This window comes from Lycium barbarum, chromosome 9, assembly GCF_019175385.1.
Source record: "Lycium barbarum isolate Lr01 chromosome 9, ASM1917538v2, whole genome shotgun sequence".
NCBI classification, from domain to species: domain Eukaryota; kingdom Viridiplantae; phylum Streptophyta; class Magnoliopsida; order Solanales; family Solanaceae; genus Lycium; species Lycium barbarum.
Genome location: NC_083345.1, coordinates 81,538,099 through 81,554,654, shown reverse-complemented (window position 1 = coordinate 81,554,654; position 16,556 = coordinate 81,538,099).

Below are 16,556 nucleotides of genomic sequence, written 5' to 3'. Positions count from 1 at the left end.
GTTACCCTCTGGGAAATTTCGTTTACTCGCAGAACTCGCGAAGAGTCCACGGGTTACCAGAGGCATGCGATACTCCAGGGATACTGAAGTCTAATGGACCAACGAGAGACGTCTACGCATTATAAAAAACTTATTTAAAGATTGAGAGGTAAGACAAACGAAACGATACCTCAGGAGAATAACTAAAGGAGAAGGGGGAGTCAAGTCAGGACTACGTGCACTATGAGTACAAGTCTGAATTAATTGAGGACAGTACAATTGAACAGTATGCAGATAACAGAAACTGTAACACTTCAACAGAATAGCTCGAAATACAATCAACAACCAACTGCGAAGAAAAGAGAAGAGCAAAGACAATGATGTGATAATTACCTCGAGAAGCAACAGGAGGAGAAGATATTACAGGTATGACTATGTAGAGACCTGGAATGCGTTATAATTAATTAAAGAGAATCGACAAACGAAAAGGGTATGTGAATGGCATAATTAACTAAGAGGACGCTTAAGAAAGTACTGGGAGTTCAGTACCAGTTTAACATTTTGGGACGAATGTTTTAAAGGGGGGAAGGATGTTATACCCCGTATATTTATACGCCAAAATTATCCGCAAGAAAATTGACTCAAGCTAAGGGAGGAATTATTTTCGGACACGAGATAGAAATCTTTAATTTTCAATTTTAATTAAAACATAAATTGTTTATAAATTTTATTTAGTGTAGAAATATTATTGGAGATTAGGAACTAATTAATTATGATTAGATTATTAAGTAGGGATTAGTGATTAATCAAAATTAATTAATTTAAATATGCTCGTGGGCCCGACCCGAAAAAAAATAACAACAACTCAAGAAGGCATTTGATGATTCATAGATGGAGGTGGCACGTGTCAATAATAGGGCCACCATATATATACTTAATTGGTGATGAACAAACCTTAGTTATTCATTCATTTTTTCAAATTAACTTAGCAAAAAAAAAAAAAAAGGTAAAGCTCCAATGGCTGCTCTCGGCCAGCCATGGTGAGTGAGGAGAAAATAAAGTTTTGAATGTTTTGAGAAAATTTCAAGTGTAGTACAAATTCAAGGAGGTGATAGCAACATTGGATTTTAAGTTGGAGAAGAAGAAATTGCGAAATCGGAGCAATTGAGCGTAGAAATTCCTCCGAGAAAATTGTGGTAAGATTTTCTTATTTTATGATGTAATTGTATTAGTAGTGTTGTAATGGAATTATTAAAATTGTATTGGACGGAATTGGAAGAAAGAAAATGCATAAAATTGACGTTATATGAAATTGTGGGCTGAAATGAATTTAGAGAAGTTGTTGGATTGTTGGGATTGTTATGAGTTGAGTTGGGAGAATTTTGTATGTATATATCAATTTTTGGTATTTCTGTGTTAACAGGGCAATAATTGGAAATTCGGGATAGGCGAATATATAGGGGAAATGCTGCCCGATTTCCGTTAAGTCCCTAACTAACAAAAACCCTAAATGAGAATGTATAAGCTAAAATATAGGTTCTATAAGAAATGGGCTATAGATTTACGAACTAGAAAGTATAGTTACAAACGATAACGTTACTCTTATATTAAATAGGCTAAAAGAGCGACGAGGCGAACAGATTTACGAATAGTCGCTAACAGGTATGTAAAGCCGTCCCTTCTTTCTTTTGGCATGTCTTAGACTTAAGTGATGACTGATATGCACTTTGGGGTAATTCCATTCATAAGCTTTGAGTGATATTTATGATCCTTATTCACTTCTTGATATTATAATTCTCAAGTGATTGAGCCTTCCTCTTCAGTTTCTGTACGTTGGATAACTGTCGATACATAAGCTCCTATTCTCAGGAACTCTATAATAACTAATGACTAGACTTCTATAAACTGTTTCATAGGATCTTGATACATGTCTATGATTCCTAAGCCTCTAGATATATTCTATAATGATATCCGAGGGATACTTGATATGATTGTCGCTATTGATACTCAGGCGTTAATCTTTCTTCTTATTTTGTTGAGTCTTGATAATGATTTAAATTGCATATGGTTTCTCACTACTCTGCTTGTGCATGCCTCAATATGTCTTTCACCGAGTCTCGGGCCGGGTATGTATTCGTGCACAGTTTCACTGTATTGTTCACCGAGTCCCTCACTAGAGGGACGGGTACGTTATATGATGATATGATGATGTGATTATGGCACCGAGTCCCATGATGGGCCGGGTACGGAATACGTGTACACGACTTTATTTATCGAGTCCCTCACTAGAGGGCCGGGTACGGTATATGATGATATGATTTTATTCACCGAGTCCCATCGTGGGCCGGGTACAGTATATGATAATGATATGCATGATTTTGTTTCGTAAGGCACAGGTACAGTGATTTCTTGATTATCATACTTGTCTCCTAGAATCTCTACTTCAGTTATGATCTTCCTTATTGTATTTCATGCTTTATATAGTCAGTACATATTCCGTACTGACCCTCTTTCTCCAGGGGGCTGCGTTTCATGCCCGCAGGTACAGATAGCCGGTTGGTGACCCCGCAACATAGGACTCCTACTCAGCTATTTTGGGAGAGCTCTGTTGTTCCGGAGTCTAGACTTTTGGTTTAAATCTTACGATAAATATATGTATATGCTATCCAGGGGTACTACGGGGCCCTGCCCCGTCATATTTCGCTATTCATATGCTACTGTTGTTACTCTTAGAGGTCTGTAGATATGTGTGTGGGTTATATGTATAAATTTTGTCCAGCGGTGTTAGTATGACTTATGTTTTGGGACATTCCCACTCGTAGTGGCAGCCTCGTCGGCTTGCGTATATATATATATATATATATATGTTTTGGGATGTGTGTGTAGTCGCAGCCTTGCCGGCTTGCGCATATATATATAGTTGGGACGTTCCCACATGCTATGACAGCCTTGTCGACTTATATACTGTGCATCTGTTGATAGTTGTGACTATGTGTTGGTCCTATGGGTTCCATATTATGTTTGGTTGTGGATTGATCATATAGCTATTAGGGGTGTATACAAGTGTCCAGCTCGGGCACTAGTCACGGCCTACGGGGTTGGGTCGTGACAAAAGCACTCCTTTGTTCCGGAGGTGCTTGATTATTCTTTTGTGTATATTTGTATATGTTGGGCTTGACGGGGTCCTGTCCTGTCTATGTGTCTTGTACTCCAGTAGAGGCTCGTAGATACTCAATGTGGGTTATGCGGTCGGATAAAGTTTCTATGGTATAATTGTATATATATTATTTTTGATAGCCTAAAGAGGCTTATGTATATGAAACTATTTATGTTTACAAATGAAATATAACTTTCTTATGATTTGAGTATAAAACCGATAAAAGAGTAGTTAATGAGCATGATGAGTAGTGGAGCGAGCGGTGCTAGGTGGTTAGCCCTGGGTACCCGTCGCGGCCCCTAGCTAGGTCGTCACAGTACTGGTAGGCATCATCGGCCGACTAAGCATAGTTAACACAATTCAAAAAATAAAGCAGATAAGAAAAACAAACTAACCAAGCATGAGATAATATAATCACAAACGAGTATCCGTCATCACCTACGTAAGCACATAAACCCCAATATGATAAGTCTAAGTATATCCGATCCGATCCAATCCAATCACCAGAATAGAATCGAGACAATCCAATCATCACAGCAGAAACATCACAATCCAATCATCACCAAACCTCAATCAAGTAATAATGCAATAGTTGAATAATGGTATGAATGTGATGTCGTGCCATGCAAATGAGGTGTACACATGTACTCCAGACAGAAATATCAACGTCTCGGTAGCACAACCCAGCCTGACTTGTGAAGTCTAAGTGCCACACGTCCCGTATCTTTGCCCAACAAACAAACGGGACCCTGGCTAATTGCTCACAGGGGGGGTCTCACTGGCACCACCCTCGGAGACCTGCAGTGTCCATGCACTAACAACGATTCCGGGGTAACATCAGAATCGGCCATGCAAGAACAATGCCCAAAATAGCTCATCAAACATCGACCTCCTCACAGTCACTCAATAAAACAGTCTGTCAATGTCAGTTTCACACAATCAACGATTCCGGAATTGAACCTCGGACATCGACCTTCTCACGATCACTCAAGTAAAAGATATTCATCAAATACCAGTTTCATATAATCAATGATTCCGGAATGCATCTTTAGAAGAGTTTATCAAAAATCGGTTTCGCTCAATCAATGACGCCGGATCATCACCCCTGCATGAATATGAGAGAATGCGTGCAATACATATGTCAATCATCAACAATCAGGTTCAATATCACAAATACCACAACGAGGTATGCCAACAACCTATCGCCTCACAACACCGCAGCGGGTATGCCAAAATATATCAAGTCAAGTACCAACAGTGGGTACGCAAACATATATCGAGCACAAATACTAACAACGGTATGTCCATTCTATCGAAATCAGGACGACAAGCAGGACTCAATATCTATCAACTACACATGGCATCAAGCCAGCACAATTAATCAATCAAACACACATAACGGGATGGCTAGTCCCAACACACATCAGGGCCCAACCTAAGGCAATATCCATCCAACTTCATACCCCGAAGGTTCACATGCTGTCTCCGACATTATAATCTAAATATGTGATTCACTATACGAAGTCTCACTAAAGGTAAGCCATAACCTACCTAGACTACCGCAACACCAACAAGTCACTCTTTAGCCCTTCCTCTGAAGCTCAGAGCCAAAGTACTCTAAGCATAATCAAATTATATATTAGAAATCATGAAGAATGATACTAATATTACTATGATATCAACTAGGTCCATTTTAGCCCTAAAAATTGAGGAAACGGGCCCACCAGGGTAAAACGGGAAATTCGCGAAAAAAATACCAAATTAAGTACTAGGTGATCATAACCCGACCACTAATTGTTGATTTAGCTCAAGAATTGTCCTAAATCTGATTTCAAGTAAAAAACCCCAAATTGGGTATAAACCCTAAGTCTCCAAATCCGAAATTCAATGTTTAAAGTGGAAGATATGTGCTTAATAAGCTTAGATTAGTCAATATCTAGCATAACCATCATCAATTTATCATTAATAATCTGGGGAGATGTTCTTTCAAAACCCTATCTCAAATTGCATATCTAAGGGATTGTTAAAGAGAAGGGGAAAATCTAAGATGATTGTGATTAAGGAAAAGTAAAGGATTTGGCAAGTTTTACCTTCAAGAATTTCTTCATGTTATCTCCAAGAACTGTTTCCCCGAGCCCCAATATCGAGATATGAATTAATGAGGGTCTAGGACTTATTTAAGACACATTTAATGAAAAATCAATGCCTGTCACCGCTGTAGCGATACCTGGACGGCTCCAGCGGCGCCGCCCCAGCGACCACCTGGCCGCTTCAGCGGTAATGACTATAAGTCATTGACCGCTCTAGCGGTAGGGCCACCACTCCAGCGGTGCCGCTGCCATGGTGCCGCTGGTACTGGCAAAGCGGGTACCAAACACCAGATACTTAACCCAAGATTTCCTTTCCCAATGGAGGTCTCGTTGACCGAGTCAATCCACAACGCCTTAATTATAAATTTCCCTCCCAAGTCAAGAAATGCACCCAAGTGCATTGGGAACCGAACCAAACACACACACAAGTTATAAACGACTATCTGGACCTCTCAAAATCGATGGAATTTCGGAAAAGGTTCGTTTGCCCAAAAGTCAACTTTGGATCAACCATTTTTCACTACAACCCTATATTTTCATAAAATTTGCCCGAATCCAGTCTAGACACCTCGGGAAGCATGTCACGGTCCCCTCGGGTCAAAAGTGAGCTAATCAATGCTCGGTAATGAGCGAAAATGTCGAAAAAACTATAACGACCAAACAGGTCGTTACATCAGATACCAATTGAATTGTTGCTCGTCCTCGAGCAATGAAAAGAAGGGAAGTAGGGAAATACCTGAATTAGTGAATAACTGGGGATATCGGCTACGCATATCAGACTCAGTCTCCTAGCTAGCCTCCTCATCAGGACGGTGCTTCCATTGCACCTTCACAGAAGCAATCTCCTTTGACCTCAACTTTCGAACCTGCCTATCTAAGATCGTGATAGGCTCCTCCTCATAAGTAAAATTCTGATCAAGCAATATGGAATACCAACGGATAATGTAGTTACCATCTGCATGTTATTTCTTCAGCATCGAAATATGAAAGACCGGGTGAACTCCTGCCAAGCCTTGCAGAAATGCCAACTCATAAGCTACATCACCGATACAATCCATAATCTTAAACGGGCCAATGTATCTAGGGCTCAACTTTCCCCTTTTACCAAACCTCATACCACCCTTCATGGGTGAGACTTTCAATAGAACCTGGTCACTAATAGCAAACTTCAAATCTCGGACCTTCCGGTCCGCATACATCTTTTGCCGACGCTGAGTTGCCACGAGTCTGGCGTGAATAACTCTCACTCTATCAAGGGAATCTCTCAATAGATCTGCGCTCCCAGGCCGAGCCTCGAACCCATCAAACCAACCAATCGGAGATCTACACCTCCTACCATATAAAGCCTCAAAAGGTGCCATACCAATACTCGAATGATAACTGTTATTGTGCGCAAACATTACCAAGGGTAAGTGTTGATCCCAATGACCATAAAAGTCAATAACACATGCTCTTAACATGTCACGAGAACCTGGATGGTCCGCTCGGACTGGCTATCGGTCTGGGGATGGAAAGTTGTACTAAAGTCCAATTGGGGTACCGAACTCCTCATCAAATGCCCTCCAGAATCGGGAAGTGAAAATAGTACCCTGATCAGATACAACACAGATAGCGATCCCATGCAACCTCACAATATACCGAATATACATCTTGGCTAACGTCTCCGTCGTATAGGAAACCTGAACCGGAACAAAGTGAGCGGATTTAGTCAATCGATCTACTATCACCCAAATAGAATGAAACTCGCCAAAGGTCTTCGGAAGGCCTATGACAAAATCCATGGCACTTCCACTCGGGAATGGGAATCTTCTGAAGCACCCCACCGGGTCGCTAGTATTCATACTTCACTTGCCGACAATTTCCACACTTAGCCACAAAATCAACTATATCTCTCTTCATATGACGCCACCAATAGTGTTGTCTGAGGTCACAGTACATCTTGGTCACTCCCGGATGAATGGAATAACGAGAGCAATGGGCCTCAGATAAAATCTACTGAATCAGCTCACCAACACAAGGAAAGCACACACGCCCTCTAATCCTCAGTATGCCCTCAAAATCAATCACGGCATCCTTGGCCTCATCCCTCGAAACACTATCTTGGATCTTGCCTAACTGAGCATCCTCAAACTGATGAGCCTTGATCCTATCCAATAATGATGACCTCGCCTTTGTGCAAGCAAAAATCCTTCCCGGGGCTGAAATATCAAGACGGATGAAACTGTTGGCTAGAGTCTAAACCTCCATGGCCAACGAGCGCTCGAAAACAATCAATCGAGATAAACGCCCCATACTTACTGCCTTGCGACTCAAGGCATCAGCCACCACATTAGCTTTACCAGGGTTATACAGAATACATATGTCATAGTCCTTCAGGAGCTCCATCCGTCGGCACTGCCTGGAATTAAGATCTCTCTGGCTAAATATATGTTGAAGGCTACGGTGATCGGTAAAAACCTCACAATGGACACCGTACAAGTAATGCCTCCAAAGCTTCAAGGCGAAGACTACAGCCAATAACTCCAAACCGTGGGTAGGGTATTTCTTCTCGTGAAATTTTAACTGACGGAAGGCATAAGCTATCACCCTACCTGTCACGCCCCAACCTTGGTAAGGCGTGATTGGCACCCGACACCTCTGGGAACCGAGCGAACCAAGCTATAACTTACACTCACTATGTCTCGAATTGCAACAGAAAACCAAAGAGACTAAAATATGAACATAATATCATGCAAATGTATATGTACACTGGCCCACGATGCCGACATAACCACTAACAAGACATAACTAAGCTGTATACAAGAAACTGTCTGCAAAGCCTCTATGAACATGACTGAAACATACAAGTCGGGACAGGGCCCCTGACATACCCGTAACACAAAATACATACACAACCCAGACTTGGTAATGCTCCAGGAAGAAGTGGAGCCCACCAATCAATACTAGTACCTGGAGGCAGCCTACTGCGGAAGATCCTCGTCTCGTCTGTCTACACCTGCGAGCATGAGCGCAACGTCCGCAAGAAGGGACGTCAGTACGAATAGTGTACCGAGTATATGTAAGGCGGAAATGCAACATAATAAACATATACTGCAAGAAAAAGGATAAGAATCAACCTGGCACTTCTGACGTACTAATGAGAATCTAGTATGCATGTCTCTTTACACTCTCATATCCTTAACTACATCTATGTATCATACTGTGATCTTCACCTGCATATCATCCTGGTGCTATCTGCCCAGTTGATCAATGGTAACAGCCAGACTGGCAGTAGCGTGGTGGTAACTGCCCGTCCGATTATCGCCCGACGGTAGAGCGCAACTGCCCGACTGATCAGTGGTAATTGCCCAACCGGCCGTATCTCGGTGGTAATAACTGCCCAACCAGCCGTAGCATGGTGGTAAGCACATATTTGCCTAACCGGCCACAGCCTGGTGGTAACATCTGCCCGACTGGTCGTAGACTAGTGGTAATTATAATCGACATCTTAACCAAACTTCTACAAGTAATCTCTATGCACTTCTAATGGTCATCGCTTAACCCGTAAGGTCTACATAATCACATAAGACTTATAAGCACAGCTCAGGCCATTAGTACCTCTTCCCGTTTGATTAGACAACAACCAAATCCTAAGATACAACATAAACTTCTCTTCGAACATTAAACACCTCATTAGGAATCCTCTACTAGCACTCTATTCATGTCCTATAAAACATTCCTTAAGAACCTGCTCCTAAACTCATTGGGTTATTATTATGGAATCATCATCATGAACACATCTCACCTTGAAGGAACAAAATCATAAGGTGAGATCAACATCAATGAATAGCATCAATAGCCATGAAATAAGTTCAATGACATCACAAGAACATCGAGAACTGTAAGCGTTGGTATTTTCAGAAACAGGGTTATTGAGGATATCATATATAGGTTCCCAACAAAGGGATCATGCCTTAAGAAAGAAGGGGGTTTAGCCTTAACGTACCTGGAAACTCACTTCTCGACTTTCCAACTTACTTCCTCTCTTGCAAATTACTTAAGATCATTCACAGTCTCGTAATCTACATATAAAACAATTCACACTATTGTTAGGCTCATCCTCATATGCTCGTCTTAAGCCTTCAATTTAAATCCATTTGGAATCTGCCGAAATTCGGGTAGCATCTCCCCTGTTTATATGCCCAGCCCGAAATCATAATATCAACAACAACAATACAAACATCATCAACACAATTATCCATACCAATATATTCCATAAAACATCCCACACGATGTTTTCCAAATTTCTCAACTAACCAACTTGTAATACTACTATTTAATAAACTTATCTTCGTAAATAAACCTAAATCAATATTAATAAGGGAAGATTCATACCTTGTCCTTACTAGAACAACAATATCTTCAATATTCACCTTGAATCATGGCCAAGATTTACCGCAATACGATATTAAAGCCGCAACTATACGCTATCCGAACCTAAATCCCGAGGTTTTACTTGATTTGGGCAAAGATTGTTTGGGCGGAAGTTGGGAGAACATTCCAGAGGTTTGGGGAAGTTTGTGGAGGGTGTTGGATGAAAATGGGGGGGGGGGTGGGGGAGGACCCCCTTTTATAAGGTTATAGAGTCGGTTTCAACCGACCCAAAATTTACCCTTTGCGTTCACGGCCTTGGGTCGCGTTTGCTTAGGGAAATTTTCTGCTCTGGCGGCCTAACTTGTAACGTCCATAACTCTCTACTCCAATTTCCTATCGACGAGCGGTTTGTTGCATTGGAAACTAGACTTCATGAAATTCAATTTAGGCTTTTGCTTTGCTTCAAAAATCCTCATATACTAAAAGATATTCTTTCTCCAAGTTGGGCCAAAATTGCCCCTCATATTTTCTTCAAAGTTCCAACAATTTTAATTTCCTTGATTCACTTGCCCCTCAATCCTTCCATAGCTTATTATATGAACTTAAACCCTCACAATCATAAGATAAGCGCATATAATCTCATATGCCACCTGAAAGGTAGCTCGAATCTCATCATACAAAACTACGGGGTGTAACACTACACTCCTGCATCAACACCGCACCCAAACCCGTACAGGAAGTATCACAATAGACAACGAAGTCCTTACCCTCCATAGGTAAGGCTAGGATCGGGCTGTGGTAAACAAAAGCTTGAGATTTTGAAAGCTCTCCTCACAATCATCCGTCCACTGGAAGGGAACATCCTTTTGATTCAATCTGGTCAAGTACGAAGCAATGGTAGTAAAACCCTTCAAGAAGCAACGGTAATAACTAGCCAAACCCACAAAACTATGAATCTCGGTAATAGTAGTGGGCTTCACCCAACCCCTCACAGCCTCAATCTTCTGTGGATCAACCATAATCCCCTCCTTGGACACCATATGACCCAAGAATGCCACAGACTCTAATATAACTCACACTTAGAAAATTTAGCAAACAAACTATGTTTCTTCAGCAACCTAAGGACGGTACGAAGATGGCTCTCATGCTCCACTCTACTATTGGAATACACCAATATGTCATCAATAAACACAATCACAAAAGAATCAAGGAACGGCCTAAAGATGCCATTCATCAAAGTCATAAATGCAGTCGGCGCATTGGTAAGCCCAAAAGACATCACTAGAAACTCATTGTGGCCTATCTCATCCGAAATGTTGTCTTCGGAATATCCTATGCCCTGATCTTCAACTGGTGATAGCCGGAATGCAAATCGATCTTCGAAAACACCAAAGCACCATAAAGCTGGTCAATCAGATCATCAGTACTAAGCACAGGGCAATTGTTCCGAATAGTGACCTTGTTGAATTGGCGGTAATCAATGCACATCCTCATGGTTCCATCTTTCTTCTTCACAAATAAAATAGGAGCACCCCAAGGGGAGACGCTCGGTCTAATGAACCTCTTGCTCAATAAATTCTGTAATTGTTCCTTAAGCTCTCTCAACTCGGCAGGTGCCATCCGATATGGTAGGATGGAAATGGGACGAGTGCTAGAGTTCACATCGATAGAGAAATCAATATCGCGATTGGGTAGCATACCCGGCAAGTCTGACGGGAATACCTCTGTGAACTCGCTCATAATAGGAAGAGACTAAAGGGATGGAGATGCAACAGTCGTATCACGAACATGCGCAAAATATGCTAAACACCCCTTACTTACTAATTTCTTCGCTCGAAGGAAGGAAATGATCTTCTTCAGAGAGGGAGTAGGAGCACCCCTCCAGTCAAGCCTAGGAATGCCGAGCATGGCTAAAGAGACTATCTTGGTATGACAGTCCAAGATCGCATGTGTCACAACCCAAACCGGAGGGCCGTGACTGACACCCAGGACCCTACTCAACTGAGTGTCATAATACCATTCTATTCATAGTCAAAATCTTATGTGAACCTTTAAATTATGTAATGACGCTTCCGTCAAGTAAAACATGAAAAACCATTTTTGATAAAACTCTTTCGTCAAGTTAGGGACTTCTCCCTTATCGTTAATTCAAAGAAAACCTTTAGTCACAATATAATCTTTAAAATAATGCATATGAACACGACGACCTACATTGCCGCTTTACACAACTGTCGACATCTCGATGCACTATCCACAGGACACTGTTTGCAAAAGTCTCTAACATACATGAGATACCAAAACATGAGTACTCTAACTCTGCAACACTCCGAACTGAGATGGAGCTCTCCAATCCAGTTGACAGCCTAGGAACATCCTATAGCCAATGTCTTCTACTCATCTGTATACACTTGCGTGGCATGAAACGTAGCGCCCCCAGGTAAAGGGACATCAGTACGAATAATGTACCGAGTATGTAAGGCAGAACTGAAAAAATATATCTCGACTCGAATGATAAAAGAGTAACAGACTCAATCTGTACCTGTAACCAACTCTGATAAACATGTATGTGCATATGAACTTTTGATGCAGCATGAGTATGTATGTATGTATATATATATATATATATATATATATATATATATATATATATATATATATATATATATATATAATGCATCCCTTCGCCTAGCTCGAAGCCCCTTCGGGCATAATAGCATAATGGCCCCTTCGGGTATCATAATCATCGTATACCAGCTGATCAGGTGGTTTGCGTATATAACGCCTTAGCCCTTTTCCCCATCCCCATGAAATGATGCCGTGCATGTATGGAAATATGCAAATGCATGAAAATCTTTGGAAACCATCAAAAGACTCCCTTAGTTCAAAACGGGAACTTCTTCCTTTTTCTTAAAAATGGGAACTTCTTCCCTTTTCTTAAAAATGGGAACTTCTTCCCCTTTGTCTCAAAAATGGGAAATTCTTCCCCTTTGTCTAAAAAATGGGAACTTCTTCCCTTTTGTCTCAAAAATGGAAACTTCTTCCACTTTTCATTTGTCTCCTTCGAGACTCAAAATCAAATGTGAAATGCATGGGAATAAGGAAACCTTACGAATGTCCCCTTCGGGAATTAGACATCATTATGAAATCGTACAACTTATGGATGCCCCTTCGGGACTTAAGAAGTCAAGGAACTCAGGATATCCTACATCTAGGAGTGCATTCATTATGGATATCGTTACGCTTCGCACTTGTCATAGATCATGCCAAAAAGAAGGGAAGGATAGCCTTAACATACCTGATTGATCTCCTATGAATTAATGTTTATTCTCCCGAACTTGCAAATCTACATTCAAGAGAAATTATACTACCGTTAGACTTATCGTCATATGCCTATCTCAAGTCCTTAAACCAAACGCCTTTAGAATCTTCCAAAATTCGGGTAGTATCTCCCTGTTTATATGCCTAGCCCGAAATCACATTACCAATAAAACAACAACAATAGCAATATTAGTATCAACCATATCGTCATCAATACCACAATATTCCATAAAACATCCCACACGATGTTTTTCAACATACAACAACAATATACACTTTCTTTCTTCCCGATCAAGGAGCATAATCCCATCAACACACCAACAACATTAGATACCATCTCTATACATGTAAATCAGCCCAGCCACATGGCCACAACATGCTCAAAACATTCCATAAACACAACAGCTACAACACAACACTTTATGACCATTCCTCCATAACTATTTTCACTTTTAAGACTTGCTAAACCTTCAAATCAACTCAACATAGGAGATAGGATGAAGAACATACATTATACTTGAAAACATTCAGCCACACCAACTTTCGTCAAGACCAAACTTACCACAACATCAAGTAGAAGCAAGAACAATCACCTTTCATGGACTAGTTTTGTGTAATCTTGCTAAATTCTTGATTTAATGGGCTATAAATGTTTGGGGGTTGTGCTGGGAAGTTTTTAAAATTATTGAGAATGTAAAATACTGCAAAAATGGAGTTAATAGGGGTATTTATACCCCTCATAAGTCGGTTCCACCGACCTTCTCAAGTGGGACCCGCAGAAGCGATTTGGCAGCTTGGAGTCTTTATCTTAAAATGGCCATAATTCTTGATCCCGATATCGTATGAGGGCCTACGACCTATGGTTGAAAAACTCTTTCAATTATCTACAACTTTCATTTTTGGTGTGTTTCCAAATTCCAAACTTATTATAGTGTTTTTGCCCCTGCAAGTCCAATCATCTGAAAACGTATTCTTAAATCATCCTTTTGGAAGGCTTATGCCCATATTTGGCTTAAGGGTCCTTCTTAAGACTTGCTCAACTTCCCATGTACTACTCATATCACTTTTCATATGTCCTTTATAAAACCCCGACCTTTGGGCCCCACTTTAACTTACGGTTACGAGGGTTATTCATCAAATAACGTATTGATTGATTTACATCATACGGTCTCCAAATGTCATCTATATGTTATTCTTATACTCATATAATATAATCTTCATCCCTAATACTTGTATAACTTACTTGTATAACTTTACTCTCCCTTGAGCTCATACTAAGCCGTCTACAGTCTTGGTAACATGAAATTTTTCGGGGTGTAACAGTATGGTAAGGAGAAAGCCAAGACATACCCAATATAATATCAAAGTCCACCATATCAAGAATCACCAAATCTATCCAAGTGTCGTACCCCATAAAAGTAACCAAACAAGACCGGTAGACTCAATCAACAACCACAGAATCTCCGACCGGAGTAGACACATGAACAGGTATATCTATGCTATCACAAGGTAAATCCCAACCAACGGTATAAAATACAGATACATACGAATAAGTGGATCCAGGATCAAATAACACAGATGTTGCTCTATGACAGAAAAAAATGGTACCTGAGATCACAGCATCGGAGGCCTCTGCCTCAGGCCTACCAGGAAATGAGTAACAATGGGCTCCACCACGCCCATTCTGAGATTCCCCTCTCGCACTCTGAGTATCACCTCTGGAACCATGGGAAGTACCGCGGCCTGACTGATCACCGCCTCTATGAAAAGTCCCTCCTTAACCACCGGATGGTACAGGAGTCCTCGACGGCTAATAATCCCGCCTAGGTTGGGGACATCTCCTGGCAACATGCCCAACCTCTCCACAAGAGAAACAGGTAAGAGGAGTCGAGTGCTAAAACACGGAAGCTGAAGACCCGGATGTAGCAGCCCTGTCCACTGGTCTAGAGAACGAACTCTCAGGAGCTCTCTATCTAGATGGCTCACTCGAGAAAGCCAGTAATGCTGAATGCACGAGACGATTGGAATAGAGCTGAGGTGGCCTAAAAAATTGACCCGCGCCCCTTGTACCGAACCCCCAAAACTGCCTGTCTGACGTGGCCTCTTGTCACAACCACTAAAAGCATGGGCCTTGGCGCCCTGAACCATAGAAGCATGCTCAATAATGGAGTGGAAGGAAGCCCCCATAGACTCCATCTGAAGACAAGGAATTTGTAGAAATCCCACTAGTCCTCCAACGAATCGCCTGATCCTATCGGCCTCGGTAGGGATCAACGGAGTAGAATAACGGGCCAAATAGAGGAAACACGTCACATAGGACTCCAAGGACATGCCCTCTGCTCAAGGGGTAAAAACTACTCCCTACGAGCTTTTCTCAAAGATCGGGGCATATACTTCTTAAGGAAGGTCCGGTAGAACTGAGTCCAAGTCCAAGGAGGAGAACCCTCAGGTCTGCACGCCACAAAATACCTCCACCAAGTCTTCGCATCGCCACGAAACTGGTAGGACACATAATCAACTCTGTGGGTCTCCACTATCCCCATACGGTGAAGAAACTCATGCATATCAAGAATAAACTCATAGGCATCCTCGGACGAGGTACCAGCAAACCTCGGTGGGTCTAACTTCTGGAACCTCCCAACTAGCTCCTGGTCAGAAGCGATCATAACAGTGCCCTTCATGGGCCTAATCTCATCACCAGGAGTGGGTATCGTATCCATGCGAGGAGCCATAGCTGCGACGGGCTGTACTGTCCTCATAGGTCTCTGCTCAGGGGTCTGCACCCTAACCCTAGTCTGTGAACCCCCTCCGGGTGTAGTAACACCAACTGCCGCCTGCTGGGCATCAAGATGAAGCAACACTCTGGCCATAGTGTCATGCATGGCCTAATCAGATGTAACCTCCGGCTGTGTCTTAGCTGGAGCCACATCCTGGAGCTCGGGGGATGGAGATCTCTCTCGGTGTTGTCCTACCGTCGGGGCTCTACTCCTGGCTGGGGCAGCCCCGCGGTCTCTCGCCCTGCCGCGCCCTCTAGCTATCTCTCTCCCTCGGGTGCCAGCCGTAGCTTCAGGCTCTGGCACCTGACCTCGGGCCATAGTTGCTCGATTCCTCACCATCTGTGAGAGAAGAGATAAGAGTCAGATACCAATTTTATCTTTCCAGATACCAATTTGAATAAAGTAGCACGACGGGACGAAAAAAAGTGAGGTTTCCTAAATGTCCTATAGCCTCTCGCCGATAAGTAGGGATCTCATTGTACCAATCCGCGAGACTCTACTAGAGACACTCTTGTTTTAAAGACCGGGTAACCTAGGGCTCTGATACCAACTTGTCAAAACCAAATTTCACTGAATCGTGCAGGCACATACCTTTTCCATCTCGGTAGGCGAACCCTTAAGTCAACATTCACCAATACTAGAAAATAGTGGAAGGAAGTAAAATAACGTAAGTCACACAAATATAATATTAACAAGTGCGGAAGTAAATGAAACCCACCCCAGTAGCTGGTCTGGTCATACAAGAGCATCTAAATCCAAATACTAAAAGTCTGAATAATAATACATAAGTAGTCTCAAATCATGTCTCAGAATGGAAAGCAAGACATAAGTAATAGAAGTGTCTTCAAGGTCAGCAGATGCCATGCTCACCTTGGGAAACTC